Source organism: Hippopotamus amphibius, chromosome 6 (genome assembly GCF_030028045.1).
Source record: "Hippopotamus amphibius kiboko isolate mHipAmp2 chromosome 6, mHipAmp2.hap2, whole genome shotgun sequence".
NCBI lineage: Eukaryota > Metazoa > Chordata > Mammalia > Artiodactyla > Hippopotamidae > Hippopotamus > Hippopotamus amphibius.
The window spans coordinates 50,852,174-50,870,880 of NC_080191.1; positions in this window are offsets into that span (position 1 = coordinate 50,852,174).

Sequence of the window (18,707 nt, forward strand, 5' to 3'; positions counted from 1 at the left end):
TATTTGTGACATAAAAAAGACAACGCAAAATGAGGTCTTAAACATTAAGTACGAACTTGGATAGGAAAGATCTATACATTTATTGTGCAGGGGAAAAAAAAAAACTAGCAATTTGCATTTCCTCTGACAGGTATATTCTGGGAATAAGCAGTAATTGTCATGGGCTATAAAATGTAGCTTTCCCTTCTCATTTCAACCTTCTCAGTTAAACCTGAGCCTCAGCTCAGAATCGCAAATGTGTTGATGTATTATATGTTTAGGTAAACCAATTCTTTAACCTCTTTGGACGTGTGTTCTTTATAGAATCAGATTTTCCTGAGGCCAAAGAATAGAAAGCAACCCTGATTTAAGTAAAACTTATTTAATTAATACAACCCTCTTAAGTTTTAAAAAATAATGCCTTAAATCTTGCTTTCTAGAAAACATATCATAATTTAAATGTTTTTCTAGTCTAGGTACAAAGTTCAACTTTTTAACCTTTTTTAAATTCCTGAGTCCAATAGTGTAAGTATTATGGAATATTCGTGTCAAAACCAAAATATTAGAAATATAAAGCTTATTCTGTGTAGTCACTGAAAGACTGAAGACTGCTCAGAATGTTCTTTTTTTGTATATTGTTTATTTTTTATAGGAAATTCATCATGTTTAAATTGATTTAGCGGCGGATTCAAAATCAGGACTATAGCACTATCTTTGCCCATCTTTACCATAGTATTTGTTTTCTTCTCTTAGAATAATTTTAAGGATTGACAGCACCTTAAATAATTGTTTTTCTGTAAACACTCAGAGTTCTGTGTGTTAGTGTGAGGTAGTTGTTTCCTACACTTTAGAAGTAAAACTGAGTAACTGTTTTGCCTTACGGCTAAATTCTCCCTATAATTTGTTTTTGCAACTTGAACATAAAACTTGAATTTAGGATGTTGGGAAAGTAAAAGTTTTCCTCTACCCTTTCTAGGTTTTTCTGGTAGGTCTAAGAATTAAACTGACATGAGACAGATTAACAAGAGAAAATCAAATTTAATTACATACATACAGGGCTCCACAAGAAAAATGAGACCCAAGGACAGGGTAGGCAATTGAGGCTTGTCTACCATCTGAGAGAAAGAGAAGAGGGTAGGGGGTTTGTGACTTCAAAAGGGAGGAAAGCAATTCACATGGAGGGGGAGAAATAAATGTTTGGTAAGCACGTGTTAGCTCTGCCACGCAGAGACAGTGGGACACAGAGAGGACTCTGGTGGGTGTCCAGGCCCTCCTGAGTGCCCCACCACACCTGAACCATGTTCTTTGTTGGTGTCTCTGGTGATTGTGTTCTCCCTGAACCAGGCCCTTTATCTAAATTCTTTTAGGTAGTTAAGGAGGAGGTAAAAAGAAAGAAAGACTCCCTGTGTCTAGGGTTTCTTAAAAATAATCAGCCTATCATCCTCATGCCATAGAGACATATTGTGGAGTGGCAAGTTTTGTTCCCCTACAAGGGTAAACTACATAAATGATTAAAGGAAAGAAGAGAATACTTTGAAATTCCTTATTCACCTAATTGCTGAATGAAAACTCCTGAGCCTCACTTCAGACAGTTTTCTGGGGAATGGAGCTCAGAAAATCTGCTTTTAAAAAAATCTGGTGATTTTCATTTTGAAAACCCTGTAGAGTGGGTAGCAATAGTTAAAGTGTTATTTAGTTTGAAATCTATGGTTTTACATAAACCATGAACATGCTTAAAATATAGCACTTTCATTTCCGATTATAAGTCAGTGTTGTTCGAAAGTCTGAACCCTTTAAACAATGGACCAGAGAATAAACTGGCTTCATCCACTGAAGATAATGGAGACCTAAGGATTCTGACAGGCTGGACTAACCTACAGGTAGTGTCGCCATTTGGAAAAAGGAAGTCATATCTCTGTGTCATATCTCTATTACACTGTTCCCCAAGATGATACAATCTGTAAATTAATAACAAGTGTGAAAACAAGAAATAAAACTACAAAAGCTTTAGCATGTATGAAAAAATTTTGACATTGGGCCATGAAAATCCTTAAATCCCCAAATGCTTAAAGCTAAAGAGGAAAACATAGATGCATCTGGTTACATCAGAATATCATGTATAGCAAGATATATAAGTAAAATTCTAACAAGTTACCGCAAAGAAGATATTTGCAATTCATTCAGTTGGGTGAGGATTAATAAGCTAGATAATTTAAAAAAAAAAACACCGTATAAAACAATGAGTAAAAATGAGCAAATAATGTAAAATCAGCACTTACAGAGGAGGCAATTCATGTGTCAAATCTTAGTATCTAGGAAAAGTCGCCAAAAATGTATGAGTCTAATTATATCCCTGATTTGGATGAACACATAGGAAAATAGACATTCATAATCTGCTGATATCTAGAGCTGTCTTGATAGGTACCTCCAAGTTTTCCCTCACGGGTTGCTGTTCACTTTACACTTTTAGTCCACATCTTACCTAGAAGTGGAACTGCTGTTGATGGGGAAATAGAATTAAGAACACAACCTCCTCCCAACCTGAAAAACTTCCCCACAAAGGTATAACGGAAAGAAAGCAGTTATTATTGAATAAGCATGAAACCACAATATGCTTATCACAGGCAATATGCTAAGAGATTGTAAAGACAGGTAGAAATTTTACCCTTTCATGTAGCCCTGCAGATCCGACCTATTTCATGCATGTTCTGAAGGTACACAATAACTAGTTCTCAGATAAGAGGGCGTATCAGCCCTATTTGTCACACATAGTGAATCTTAAATTCACTTAATAACTGGGGTGACCGTTTGCATTCGCTAACTGCGTTTATCCAAAGGAAAAATAAACTTCTTTTGTCTTTATGGTAGGAGGAATTATACAAGTTTTACAAGTTGGTGTGACACTCCCACCAAAGTTGGGCTTCCTCGCCACCACAGAAACTGGGAGATGGGACCCTATCTTCCTTGGTGATCGCATTTCAAAGTAATGGCTTCTAGATCCTTGAGCAAGGTGATGAGAGTCTTATTTAGCTTTAAAAATGATTTACATACCTTTCAAAGAGACAGAACTTACAGGTTTTCAAATGTAAATACTCTCAGAAAAAAAGGGGGAGAAGGGGCAGGGAGAGTCTCTTCCCTTATTTTCCACAGGGAGAATTAAGCCTCTTTTAATTTGTATTTGCCCCACTATCAACTCTGGGTAAACATTTGCTTGTGTGTACAAGGAGGAATACGGAGGAGCCTGTTCACTGTAGCATTGATTGGATCGACGTAAAAAAATTAATCTAAATGCTTACCTGTAAGGGAAAATGAAATGGACAATTGAATACCATACAAGGAGATACTGTATGGCGATATAGTAGCAGTTATATAAAAATATATATTAACAGTTTAAATGTCGAGACCAGCTCAGCGACTCGAGGTGAGTGACGGGTGCCACAAGCTTAAAGAAAACACAGACGCAGATTTAAGAGAAAGATGGGACCGGGGGACTCAAGACCTCTAGGATCAAGAGCCTTGCTGATTGATCCCACGTTGCTTTTATTGAGTTCTTGGCATAGCCTAAGGGTCTCACACTCCCAGTTTAGTCCCACAAACAAGGTTATCTTTGAAATAAACACACAAAGGCCTCACATGACTGGGGCAATGATCTTTGTTTGCCTCCTGGGTCTGATTTGAGCAGGCTGTGGATCTGAGCTGGGCGTGGATTTGAGCTGGGCATGGAGAGCAAAGCAGCCCTGGGGGCAGGAGACCTCTCTCAGAAGGATTAAGGGTCTGTGCCCCACCCCTGTTGGCCCCTCTGCGGCTGTGCCTGTCTTAGGTTGTTCCTCCCCTGAGGAATCTTACCCGTCTCTGGCTAACCAACCATCCTCCAGGGCCAAACAGGGTGATATGAGGAGTACAAGTGAGAAAGGGTCTGCGCCCCCAGAGAGGGTCAATATTCTGTTTCCACTGTAGCTTATGCCCCCATGGTCTCCACGCCCAGCACCCTTAGTGCCTCCACTGCTCAAGCAGGACATTCTGCATCCAGTCACTCGGCCCACATACTTTAATTACTTTTAGTAACATTTACAAGGCTTCAGAAAGACTTCTGAATGTCTTCCCACATTTAAAGACTTTGTGCAGCTAAATACCAAGTTCCTGATTATAATTGCCTCAGGGAAGAGCTAGAACTGTGGATATTGGTCGAGGCTGACTTGAACTTTTTAGATAATGTTTACAGTTTTAGGGTACAGTTCATTTTACATCGGTCAGTATGTTCCCTACACTACCACTGAAATGAAAAGGAACATTTCCATTTAAAACATAATACTTAAAAAAATAAAAACTGCATTGAATGATCTTGACTTTTTACTACATTTAATAACATCACTTAGTTTGGCCCTTAGTGAATTAGTTTACTCGCTAAATCAGTTAGCTTTCCTAAGATTAATAGCTGGACTTAGCTCAGAGTTTAAAATGTACCTTTACATTCACATGGGGTGAATTTTTGTTGCTCACTCTAGCCACTGTTCAAGAATAAACAATTGTGTGATTTAAAGAACAGGCTTTATCCGCACGTGAAATCATTTGAACTACCCATTTCTTTTCCAAAACAAGATTTTGTTTTGAAATATGAATATAGAAAACCACCATTCTTTTTATTTCTGATTCTCCAAGTTGTGTGTGTATGGTGGGATGAGGAGGTAGGAATGTAGGTGCTACAAGTTAGAGAAGTACCTGTAAAATACTGCTAGAACTGTGTACATATTAGTAAACCAATCTATTGCCTCCAAAAAGTCATCTGAATACCACCTGGTATTGTCCTGTTAGTCCATTAGCATTTCCCAAATCAAACCAATTATCTTTTGGTCTTCCCACTGCCAAACCTGTTATGGAGGTTTGTTTAGATATTACAAATTTTATGTTCACTCCAAGTTAACATGTAATGCTACCTTTTAGTACTATGATTATTTTGCTGATTTTTTTTGAACCACACTAAATTCATACCTGCCATATCCCTCCGTTTAAGAAACCTTTGCTTTCAAGTTTTCAGTATAGCTTCAGTCATACTGTTAAACTGTGATTTGAGAGCCTACAGAACTTTAAAGAAATAGAGTAATTGCTTTAAGTGAAGTCTTATAATAACACTGGTTGAACCTGGCTTCAATTTCAGCTCAATATACCACTTCACTGTCTGTCTGTGGTTTAAAGATGAAGCTCTATGGATTTCTTTTATTGATTACAAACTGAGATACTTTCCAAAATTTTTTTCTCTTATGGAAATTTAGTATTGTAGAGTACTGTAGTACTTTCGTGCCAGTCTGATTCAGAATGATTATAATAGCGAGGAGTAGAATCTAATTTTCATAGCATAACACCTTGAAAAATCAAATACTCTAGATATTTTTTTGTGGTACCACTTGCGCATATTTCTATTCAGTTCTGTTTAACAATGTGATTAATAATAAATTCATTGCATGTTGCAAATGATGTGTAATATGTATAATAGTTGACTGCACAGAAAGGAATTATGGTTAAAATAGGAACTGATGACAGGATATGTAGGAAGACATTCAGGAGCCTTTCTGAAACCTTGAAAATGTTGAAGTATGTGGGCTGAGCGATGGGATTCAGAATGTCCTGCTTGAGCAGTGAAGGAGCTAAGGGTGCAGGGCATGGAGACTAATATCACCCTGTTTGGCCCTGAAGGATGGCTGGTTAGCCAAAGACGGGTAAGATTCCTCAGAGGAGGAACAACCTAAGACAGGCACAGCCGCAGAGGGGCCAACAGGGGTGGGGCATAGAGCCTTCCTTATATCACCATGTTTGGCCCTGGAGGATGACTGGTTAACCAGAGACGGGTAAGATTCCTCAAGGGAGGAACAACCTAAGACAGGCACAGCCGCAGAGGGGCCAACAGGGCTGGGGCACAGACCCCCAATATCTGAGAGAGGTCTCCTGCCCCCAGGGCTGTTTTGCTCTCCAGGCCCAGCTCAAATCCACACCTGCTCAACTCCCACCCAGGAAGCAAACAAAGATCATTGCCTCAGTCATGTGAGGCCTTTGATTGTTTATGGGTGTAACCTGAGAATGTTAGCCCACGAACTCAATAAAAGCAACCTGGGATGAGTCAGCAGGGCTCAGGGCTCTCGATCTGAGAGGTCTTGAGCCCCCCGGTTCCACTGTTCTCTTCAGTCTGTGTCTGTGTCTTCTTCAAGCTTGCGGCACCCGTCACTCACCTTGAGTCACCGAGCTGGTCTCGGCAAGGATAGATATACAAATCATTCCTCAAATACATATAAAGCTACGTATTCTAAAATAATGGTCAATGTTAACCAAAAATCAACTTATATTTAAACATTTAAAGACCCACTTTGGTACAAGATGAAGACTGATTGGTAAATCAATGTGAAGTTTAAAATATTCTTATGTTTTTAATTTATATATTATAATATTTCAAAGTTTTCTCACTGTATATTTTTATTTAACTATAAAGGAAACATGAAACACTCCACTCTATAGCAGACTTTTAAGGCATTTCACAACTCAGTGAAGGACCCCAAAGAAGAATTTACTTCGTGTAAACTAAGATAGCTCGGATGAACCAAGCTAAGCTGAATTAAGAGTATATGAAATCCACTCCTGTACCCAGCTCTTTCTGTCTGGGTGCCAGACAGAATCTGATGTGATGACTAGGACCTCCCTCAAATCAATGGTTGTGTACAGGCATGTGCTACCATTGCAACGTCAGCATCAAAATCCTTACATATCATTCAAAGGAGACGCCTAAAAGTTTTCTGCTCTTCTTTAATTCCCCATGTGCTATATTAAATCAACAGGTAAAGAAGGGAAGCCGATATTTATGTTCTTCTTAATGAGCTGGGCAAGCTCTCAAATGGCTACTTCTAGTAGTGATATGTTTAGAACTGCATATTATGAAAGAGTTAGTCTGTCTTTTAACCTTTACTAAATGACATATTTGTAAGTACATTTTTGAAGCCTTCTTGTTCTTTTCAAATCAAGGTTAATGGTGAACTTGAAAGAGAAAATGAAACAGGTCTGCCAAATGGAATTACCTATGAGCTTCTCTACCCACTTGGTCTACTTATATCAGAGAAGAAATTTAGCCAAATCCTGCTAGGTCCTTAAATGTAATTTTGCTTTCTGTTCCCAGACCCCATGTTTTAAATAAAATATCCAATATGTCATGGCTGGTTACCTCTGTTCTAACATTCATTTTAAAAGTCACTTTAAAATGTTGGAGTTCATTATTTCTAATGCAGCATTAGTATATAGGAAATTAATGTTAACTCTTTAAAAAATAAGCCTGAAATAAAGATGAGGTATCATACACTGAATTCAAAATCATTGTCCTATTTAACAACCATGATTGCTTCCTTCTTAAAAATCATTTTGATGTATAACAAGATAACTTGGCATTTTTAAGAAAAATCACATTGTTAACTATGTCACAACTTTATAACCAGGTCAGAATTTATACAAAGATATCAGAAAAAAAGATAAGAATAGGAACCAACAGTGAAAATTTTACCAAGGAGCAAATATATAACCAACCATGTTTGCAAGATTTTTTTTTAAAACAGGAGATGAATCAGAATCAAACATAACAGGCAGAACACCCTGTTATGAATTGAATTATGTCCTGCACAAAAGACAGGTTAAAGTCCTAACTAACCTCCAGCACCTTAGAATGTGACCTTATTTGGAAATAGGATGGTTACAGATGTAATTAGTTCAGATGAGGTGCTAGCATAGGGTGGGCTCCCAATATAATATGACTGGTATCCTCATAAGAAGATGGCCACGTGAAGACAGAGGATTGAAGTTCCTTGACATCTACAAGTCAAGGGATACCAAAGATTGCCAGCAAACCACCAGAAACTAGGAAGAATCAGGGAAGGATCCTTCTACAGGTTTTGGAGGGAGCATGGCACTATTGAAACTCTGATTTTGGACTTCCAGCCTCCAGAACTAAAGACAATAAATTTCTGTTGTTTAAAGCCACCCAATTTGGGGTACTTTGTTACAATAACCCTAGGAAATGAACACCCACTCCAATACTTCTACTTACTTTATTGGTCAGGGAAAGAAGTGGAAGTGGGAAAAAAAATCAGAAAAATGAAGGTCAAATTGGAAGCAGTACAAAGAACAGATTGCTGAAAAGATGGTAAAGGATATAGAATTCAAGATGGCAAAAAGAAATGGAAATAAAGTTATTTTAAAAGTCAGAGAAAACAAAGGGAGAATGGACAATGGAGCTCTAACCGGTACGCTCAGAATATGCTAAAACAAAGTGATTCATAGTTTGAAAATAATAGGATGCTAAATAGGGCATGCAGCAAACAAACAAACAAACAAAAAAAGGCACAAATATCAGTCAAGGTGAGTGCTGGGCAAAAGCACCAAATGAGACAGGAGAACATGTTATTACAGAGAGGAATCCATAATGGGAATCTAACAGTGATAAATGTGTTTGTCCTCAACATTCGTAAAACAAATTCTAGGAAGTATTAGGGGAAAATGTGTAGTACAAGACTTCAGTTGAACTGTCCTCAATCAATTGTGAAATAATATAAGAAGGTCCTCCCCAAACACACACATACTCCCCACTCCCACAAAAGGATATATCTTATTCTCTGGTAATCATGGAAAAATCAATCACAAAAGTCACCGTGGACTAGCCATAAAGATTCCTCAAACTCTTGAAGAAATAGAGTTGACAACATTCATCGCAAAACAATAAGATCAGAAAAGAGCGGAAGGCACACAACCAAACCAACAAACAAAAACTAACCTGGGCATATATCTCAGACCAAGGAGAACATCAAACTTAAAATTACAGAATATCTGGAAAATAACTATGAAAAAGACACCATATATAGAAACCACCAAACTGCAGATAACAATGCCAAAATCAAAATGCTTACTTTGAAACGATTACAGAATAAAAGAGAATGGAATAAACCCTCAATGCAAGAATTTAGAAGATCAGTGAAGGAAGAAATTAATGCTAACAGCAGAAGTTTGTTTATTAGAAACAATAATTTTTGTAAAATCTTTTTGGAGGGAGAGGATAAAACAGATAAACCTGAAAATTATGCTATAAAGAAAATAATGGCATTTAAATGAGAAGGTAAAACATCCTAATTGAAAATTCTGCTCAGCGCTATGTAAATGAGTTCAAAGGAAAAAAATTTCTTAAACTTCCCCAGGGAGAAAAATAGTCCAATTTTTTTATATTTGAGAAATAAGTGGTCAAAAATTCTTTTACCTAGCCAAGCCCTCTTTATAACTATCATCACCAAAAAGTGCACCAGGTGTAGAATATACCACCAGTAATTGGAAACATTTAAGGAATGCCTTTTAAACTGTTCCAAAGTACAGAACAAAGAAAACTCTCCATTTTTAAAGGAAGTTAGCTTTGAAGTATGAGAAATACCTTGTTGCTTGACTAAAGTTGAGCAAGTGATGACAGTGACTTACCATCCAGTTCGTGGATGGGCTCTGTCAGACTGTAACTAGGAAAAGACGAGTTACTAGTGGTTAAGGAATCTGAGAGGTGCTGCAAGGTAATTTTGGCAGTGCAAAGAAAGTGAGCCCCAAGGGCCCTGAGGAGCACACCCGCACTTACATTACTATGTCAGAATCGGAGGAAAGGAATGGGCTTTCTATAAATGGAGAGGGTAAGACAGAGAAACATATACTATGAATTCCGTGATGTCAGTTTTGCTGGTATTTTATTATAATTCCAGGTTTACTATCAAGAATGGAACAGCGCACTGTTGTGTGTTGATAATTACATAAATATTGAAACTCTCAACCATGAAAGAACTGTTATTTGTTAGAAAGAAAACCCTTTATAATAAAAATGACCCAAACATGAAATTTCCCCAGGATTAAATAGTATATATAAATGAAGTTAGCATGATATTTATACTGAAACCTGACAAGGGTACACAAAAATAGCAAGCTAGCTACCAACTTTAAAGTGAATGGAAAAAACCTATATAAATGATTAATAAATGAAACCAACAGCACAATAAAGATCTACGTAAGATGCCCAGGATGGGTTTATAGAATTGTTTACTATTAGGATTGTTAGGAAAGCTATTAATGAGATTTACCAAGAAAGCAAATCAAAACAGGATGTTATTTTTCCATAAATGCTGAAAAAGAATTTATAAAAATTAAGTGTAATTATTCTTTCATTTAATAAAAAAATTAATTGCAACTTTAAAAAGCCAGTAATAAGTAGATATTTCCTGAATACGATTTTTTAAACTAATGTGGCTCAAAGCTAATATTTAGGGAAAAATGCTGACATTGGTGAGGATCCAAAATATCTGAGATGTTGATAAAAATTGAGGCAATTTTATTATTTTGAAAAACAATATTTTTCCTGGAGCTGACAGATTAAATGATTGTTACAGCAAATATCATATAAAGCATGTATACACTCTCAAGAATATTACTTTGCTTACTTCTTCAGCAGGTTCCAGCAAACTGATTACATTCTCTGCAAACAACAATTGATTTTTAGCAAAACGCAGTTTACTAAATAATTAAGGTTCTGTGTGGTTTTCATTCGGCTTCCTTTTAGGGCATGTACGAGCTTCTATCTTGTTTAAACATCTCATACCTAATGATTATGAAAACACTTTTATGTAGAAAACAGTTAATAAATGTCCTTTAAATATAGAAATAGATTGATAGTTGATAACAATATTAAAAGACTATATTTTAAAAAAATCTGTATCCTTTTTAAAGTAATGTATTGGGTTGGCCACAAAGCGTCTTCAGTTTTCAAGTAAAAATAAAAGACACATTTTTCATTTTCACCAAGAACTTTATTGAACAAGGTATTCACCCTGTTGTTTCCCTACCTTCTGCCATTTTTCAGGCAAATTCTTAATTCCATCTTCCCAAAACTTTTTATCTTTTTGAACAAAGAACTGTTCCAGGTGCCTTTTACACTCTTCGAGGGAATTGAAATTTTTTTCCATTAAGAGAATTTTGTAAAGATCTGAATAAATGGAAATCCAAAGGTACAATATCTGGCTACTGGGAAACGGCAGATGAATCAGAATTTCCCAGCCAGGCTGTAACAGTTTTTGCCTGGTCATCAAAAAACATGCAGTCTTGTATTATCCTTGTGAAAGGATAGTTTGTTGACTAATTCTAGATGCTTTTCAGTTGGTCTAACTGGGAGCAGTACTTGTTGGAATTAATCCTTTGGTTTTCTGGAAGGAGCTCGTGATAGAGGACTCCCTTCCAGTCCCACCATATATACAGCATCACCTTCTTTGGATGAAGACTGGCCTTTGGTGTGGTTGGTGGTGGTTCATTTCACTTTCCCCACGATCTCTTCCATTCCACATTATTGTACAGTATCAACTTTTCATCGCCCATCACAATTTGTTTTAAAACTGGAAAGTTTTCATTACATTTCAGTAGAGAATCACATGCAAAATATGGTCAAGAAGGTTTTTTACGCTTAACTTATGTGGAACCCAAAAATCAAAGTGATTCACATAATCAAGCTGGTGCAAATGATTTTCAACACTTGATTTGGATATTTTGAGTATGTCAGCTATCTTCCACGTGGTATAATATTGATTGTTCTCAACTAATGTCTCAATTTGATCGCTATCAACTTCAACTGGTCTACCCGATTGTGGAGCATCATTCAGCAAGAAATCTCTAGCATGAAACTTTGCAAACCACTTTTGACATGTTCAATCAGTCACAGCACCTTCTCCATACACTGCACAAATCTCTTTTTCAGTTGTGTTTTTACCTTTCTTGAAATAATAAAGCATAGTATGCTGAAAATGTTGCTTTTTTTCCTTCCATCTTCACTATTAAAATGGCTACAGAAAAATTCACCAATTTTGATGTCTTTTTTTTAAATGCACAGTGACATGACAGCTGTCACACACAATATAATAAAATTATTTCAAATGACGTTAAAAGCAACTAAGTGCTACTAGAAAAAAAAAACAAACAAAGTTTTTGGCCAACCCAATATTTATAATAGTGTAACATGAGGCAGAATACTTATTAATATAATGCTTGTAAAAATTTGATATAAGACTGAATAGAATTTTAGAAGGAAAGGGTTAATGCTGGTTTGGAAGCCTTTTTGCCAGCTTTTACAACACCTAATCATATTACCCTTGGTAAAATCCTCCTTGAAACACTAACTCAAGAAATTGTTAAGAATGTGCCTACACTGCATCCAGGATAAATCAGACTTTTACCAAGAACCACGTAGGAGACAGAGCTACTGGGCTTCATTATCAATATTCTTTATAAAGAGTAACCAGTATTGAAGAAGCAGGCACATGGAGGTATAGGCTCTTGTAATTCCAGAGGAGGCAGCAGGACTACGTGGGAATCAAGCCTGAAGGGCTTCCTGAGACAAGATAGTGCACACTCACTCAGCCCCTTCTCCTAGGATCTTATGAGCACTGAGTGACTGGGACCACAGTCATGCCTTTGTAAGCATTCTATGCTGTTGCCTATCCTATATTCTTTCCTAAAGCTACACAAACTTGATGCTGAATACAGCCTATTTTGTCTCACAACTTCTCTTTTTGAATCCAAGAGCACTGCTGTTAGCAGCAGAAGGGCGTCTCAATTGCAGACTTCTGATCATTGTAGAGTTGTTTAATCTCTAGAATTGTAGAGTTGTTTATTCTTCAAGAGCTGCATTTAAGTTTTATCTGTTTGATTCCATTTAGAAGAAGTTTCCTTCAAGAAAAAGTTCATTTTGAGAAATCTTCTTAAGATAAATTTTAAAAAAAGAATGTTAATTTTGCTCCATGTGGAACTGAGGTGACAAAAACTCCAAAATCATGTACAGTGACATCTGTGATAGATAATCTTGAAGACAGATGTAATAAATAATCTAAATAATAAGAAGAAAACAAGTCTTAGAGAAAAGCCAAGTGTTTAAAACATATTTTTTCCATTAATCAAAATTCAAAACAAAAGGCTTGGCTAGAATGTTGTAATGAGGCAATTTTCTAGTTTTGAGTGTATGGAAACTAAGAATTTAAAGAAAAATGTCATTTTAAAGATTGCTATGGGCTTCCAATCATTTTCAATAATTGAAGAGGAGAATCTTTGAGATTTTCACAAGTTAAGAATTGTAGTAAAAATTCCTTTTAGAAAACATTAGTGAGAAAGCTTTTTTTTTTTTTTTTAATTTCCTGATTTACATTCTGGTGTGCAAAAAAAATTTTTTTAATGTTAGTAATAGTAAGTGTACTCCTGAATCTTATTCTGAAAGCATTGTATTTCATGATATAGTGTCAATGAAATATCATCACCACCATAAGTCAAGTCTTCAAGTCCAGAAATTGTGGGGGAAGTAAATGCATATTTTAGTTATTATTTGAAAGGAAAAAGAGCAACATCACCAACATGGGTAACCTATACTGGAAGAGCAGGCCAAATAAAAAAGTTCAGTTTGTTCAGCTGAAGTAAACATCAATTTTGTATCACAGATTATATATAGCAGAGCAGACTGGAACTATCTAACTGCTGGTGATACTGATGAACTATTTCTCTACACTATAATATTAAACTTCTAAAATTTTGACTACTAAAACATTTTTAATAATAAAATTGTGGTCATTACATTTTTGATGCAATTTTATATTTAATTCTATATACCAAAATTTCCTCCTGTGGTGACAAAGACTTGGGTTATTCAACATTCTGCTGAAATAAATATTCTGTATACCTCTAAATTTAAAAAAAAAATTGGTATTAGCATGAGAAGAGCCAGGTAGATCATAGGGTTAGAAAGTCTAAAATTGAGTCTAAAAGCATTTAGAAATGTAGCATATGAAGGGATGTTATTTCATATAAGCAAAATGTGATTAATAAAATGTGTTGTCATATATGCGGAATATAGAAAAATGGTACAAATCAACTGATTTGTAAGGCAGAAACAGAGACATAGATGTAGAGAACAAACATATGGACACCAAGGGGGGAAAGTGGGGAGGGTTGGGGGGGGGATGAATTGGGAGATTGGGATACCAAATTGTACACTCTAAATATATGCAGCTTATTGTATGTTAACTGTATCTCAATAAAAGTTCTTAAAAAAAATAAATAAAATGGGTTGAGATAACTCTGAGTAGTCATCTAGGGGAAACTGTTGGCTCCCTATTTCTAATCTTTTATACAAATTAATTTCAGATAAATAAATTTTAAAAATTACTAAGATAAAACATGAGATTTTTAAAAAAATCTTGAAATTGGGAAAGTCTTTCTAATTATGACACAAAGACAATAAAATCTGATACATTCAACCGCACAAAAATAAATACACTTCCAAAACTCACTATAAATAAACTCAAAACATGATCCTGGAAAAGTATTTTATGTTATAGTTAAATTGCTGTTATCCTAGATGTTCAAAGAATTCCTACAAGTCAAAAAGCCCAGAAAAATGAGCAATGAATACGCAGAAACAATTAAGAGGAAATACAAATGACTATTAAACAGATGAAAAGATGTTGAAACACAGTCACAAAGATGTAAATCCAAAACTACACTAAGATACCATTTTTCATGAATTAGGTTGGCCAAAACAATATTTACTACAACTATTAGGGTGTGTCAAAACAGGGTCTCATATTGCTGAAGAGAATGAAAGGTGACAAAATGCATATAAAGGACAAATGGACAATACCTATCAAAATTACAAATGCCATTTTACACTGAATTTCCCATAGCCATTTATCCTACATATATGCTTGAAAATTTGTAAATTTAATTTATGTTGCAAGGATATTCATTACAACAACGTTTATAAAAGCAAAAAAACTGGAAATTGTGGATTAGAAACAGAATGCTGCAGTGGTATTGCTTTCACAATCAGATGAAAATATTGATATACAAAAGGTACAAATCCTTCATGTGGGAACATAATTTCATAAGTTATTCAAAAGTACTTTGAAAATTAAGTGCTAAAGCAACTCCAGTCTATTTTGAATGCTAGAAATAAAAACTTTGTTAGGCAATGTACATCCTTGATTTAGCAGTGAGGGATAGGTTATTGTTGTGGTGGTCGTTGTTATGTGCCAGCTCTCAACCCTGGCCCTTAAGGCTCTGTGGAAGCAGAAGATAAAGGCTAAGGTAGAGTTGTAAACTTCGTGGTTTAGTATCGAAGGCAAATCTCTTGGCAAAGACTGGGCTATTTTGTGGCTCCAGAAATTTAAGGAAATCTCAGACTACTAACCTAATAGAATAGATATTTCAGTGGTCACACATGACAAAGGATACATACTTTCCAAAATTAGTTCAGAAAAACCATTAAACAAACAACAGCTACAATAATCAACAACATCAACAAACCTGGGTGGGGGACTGGAAGGGAGAGAAATTGATTTCCCGAGTTTCCCCATTATAAGATTCAAAGTGCCCAGTTTTCCATGAAAAAATTACAATGCATGCAAAGAAAATTTTTTTAAAAATCTCTGAGAAAACTTAGACATTGGACTGTCTAAACAAAGACTTTAGGTTAGCTATTTTAAACATGTTCAAAGAGCTAAAGGAAACCATGAATAAAGATCTAAAGGAAAGGATGAGACTGATGGCTCATGAAATAGAGAATATAAATTAAAAAGTTTATATGGCCAAGAGGCACATGAAAAGTTGCTCAACATCACTAATTATTAGAGAAATGCAAATCAAAACTACAATGAGGTATCACCTCACACCGGTTAGGATGGACATCATCAGAAAATCTAGAAACAGTAAATGCTGGAGAGGGTGTGGAGAAAAAGGAACGCTCTTGCACTGTTGGTGGGAATGTAAATTGATACAGCCACTATGGAGAACAGTATGGAGGTTCCTTGCAAAACTAAAAGTAGAGTTACCATATGACCCAGCAATCCCACTACTGGGCATATACCCAGAGAATAACATCATTCAAAAAGACACATGCACTCCAATGTTCATGGCAGCACTATTTACAATAGCCAGAACATGGAAGCAACCTAAATGTCCATCAACAGATGAATGGATGAAAAGGATGTGGTACATATATACAATGGAATATTACTCAGCTGTAAAAAGCAATGAAACTGGGACATTTGTAGAGACATGGATGGACCTAGAGACTGTCATACAGAGTGAAGTGAGTCAGAAAGAGAAAAACAAATATCGTATATTAACACATGTATGCAGAATATAAAAAAATGGTACAAATCAACCAGTTTGCAAGGCAGAAATAGAGACACAGATGTAGAGAACAAATATAGGGACACCAAGTGGGGAAAGCAGGCAGGGTTGGGGCGGCGAATGAAATGGGAGATTGGGATACCAAATTGTACACTTTAAATAGATGCAGTTTATTGTATGTTAACTGTATCTCAATAAAAGTACTAAAAAAGAAAAGTTATATAAAGGAACCAAATAGAAATTCTGGAATTGAAAAGTACAATAACTGATATGAAAAATTCATTAGAAGGTCTCAACAGCAGGTCAGATTTAAGCAAGCAGAAGAAAGAATCAGTGAACTTGACAATTGAAATTATCAAGTCCAAGAAAAAGAAAGAAAAAAGAATGAAGAAAAATGAACAGAACATCAGAGACCTGTGGAATATCATAAAATGTACTGACAGTCATGAGGGAAGTCGCAGAAGGAGACCAGAGAGAAAAGGGCAAAAAGAATATTTGAGGAAATAATGGTCCAAACTTCCCAAATTTGTTGACAAACATTAATCCATAGAGCTCAATGAACTCTAAGTATGATAAACTCAAACTCCATACCTAGACACATCATAATCAAACCGTCCAAAGAGAAAAACAATGAGAATCATGAAAGCAGCAAGAGAGAAGTGATACATCATGTTTGAGAGATACTCAATAAAATAAACAGTGGTTTCTTATTAGAAATGATGGAGACCAGAAGGCAATGGGTTGACACATTCAAACTTTCAACTAAGAATTCCATATCTGACCAAACTATCCTTTGAAAATGAAGGTGAAATTAACAGATTCCCAGGTAAACAAAAACTATGAGTTTGTCACTACTAAATCTGGCCTAGAACAAGTGCTAATATTATTTGTTTGGAGAGTCATTCAGGCTGATACAAAAAGACGTTACACAGTAACTCAAATCCACATGAAGAAATAAAGTACGCCAATAGAGATAACTAACTACCTTGTAAATATAAAAGACAGTATAAATGTTTGTAATTCATTTTTTTCTACCTGAATTAAAAGACAACTGCATAAATCAACAATTATAAATCTGTGATAATGGGCACACAATGTATAAAGATGCGATTTCTGACAATAACAGCATGAAAGTGGAGGATGGAGGTATGTAAGAGCAATGTTTTTATATATTATTGAAATTAAGTTGGCACTGCTCTAAACTAAATGAGAAATGCAAAATTTTATAACAAGAGACTGATTTAATAATCAAACAAATTCCAAAAAAAGAAAAGTATAGGACCAGAAGGATTTACTGATAAATTTTACCAAATACATAAAGAAGAATTAATGCCAATCTTTCACCAACTCTTTCAAAAAACAGAGGAGGGGACTTCCCTGGTGGTCCAGTAGTTAAGACTCTGCTATCCCAACACAGGGGGCTCGGGTTCGATCCCTGGTTGGGGAACTAAGATCCCACATGCTGTGCAACATGGCCAATAAGTAAATAAATAGAAAATCATGATATTACAAAAACAAAAAAAATAAAAAACAGAGAAAGAACACTTCCTAACTCATTCTATGGGGCCAGTATTACCCCAATGCCAAAGGCAGAAGAAGGCATCACAGGAAATGAAAACTACAGGCCAATATCCCTAGGGAGTATAGATGCAAAAATCTTCAAAAAAAAATTCTAGCAAACTAAAGCCAGCAGCATTAAAAATAATCATATACCATGACACGTGGGATTTTTTCTCAGGAATGCAAGATTGGTCCAACCTACAAAAATAATCAATGTAGCATTATATTAATAGAATAATGGAAAAAAACACATGATCATTTCAATACATGCAGAAAAAGCACATGACAAAATCCAATACTATTTCTTGATGAAAACACACAACAAATTAGGAATAGAAGGGAATTTTTCAACCTGATAAAAGCCAACTATCAAAAACCCACAGCAAACATCATGATTAATGATGAAAAACTAAAAGCATTCAGGAACAAGATAAGTATGTCTGCTTTTGCCACTTCATTCAACATTGTACTGGAGGTTCTAGCCAGGGAAATTGGTTAAAAAAAAAGAAAAGAATTAAAAGGCATCTGGATTGGAAAGTAAAATGTAAAATTATTTCTATTTGTAGAAAACATTATATATGGAAAACCTTAAAGAATTCACTAAAACACTAGTAGTTTTAGTTTTTAATAAACTAGCTCAGCAAAGTGACATTAACAAGAGCAATGTACAATATACAAAAATTAGTTCTATTTCTATACAGTAGCAATGAGCAGCCTGAAAATGAAATTAACAAAGCAGTTCCATTCACATCAAAAAGAATAAAATACTTAAGAAAAAATTTAACCAAGAAAGTATAAGATTTGTACACTAAAACCCACAAAACATTATTTTAAAAAATGAAAGATCTAAATAAATAGAGATATCCTGTGTTCATGAATTGAAAGACTTGATATTGTTAAAATGACAGTAGTCTCCCCAAATTATCTACAGATTAAATGCAATTCCTATGAAATGCCCAATT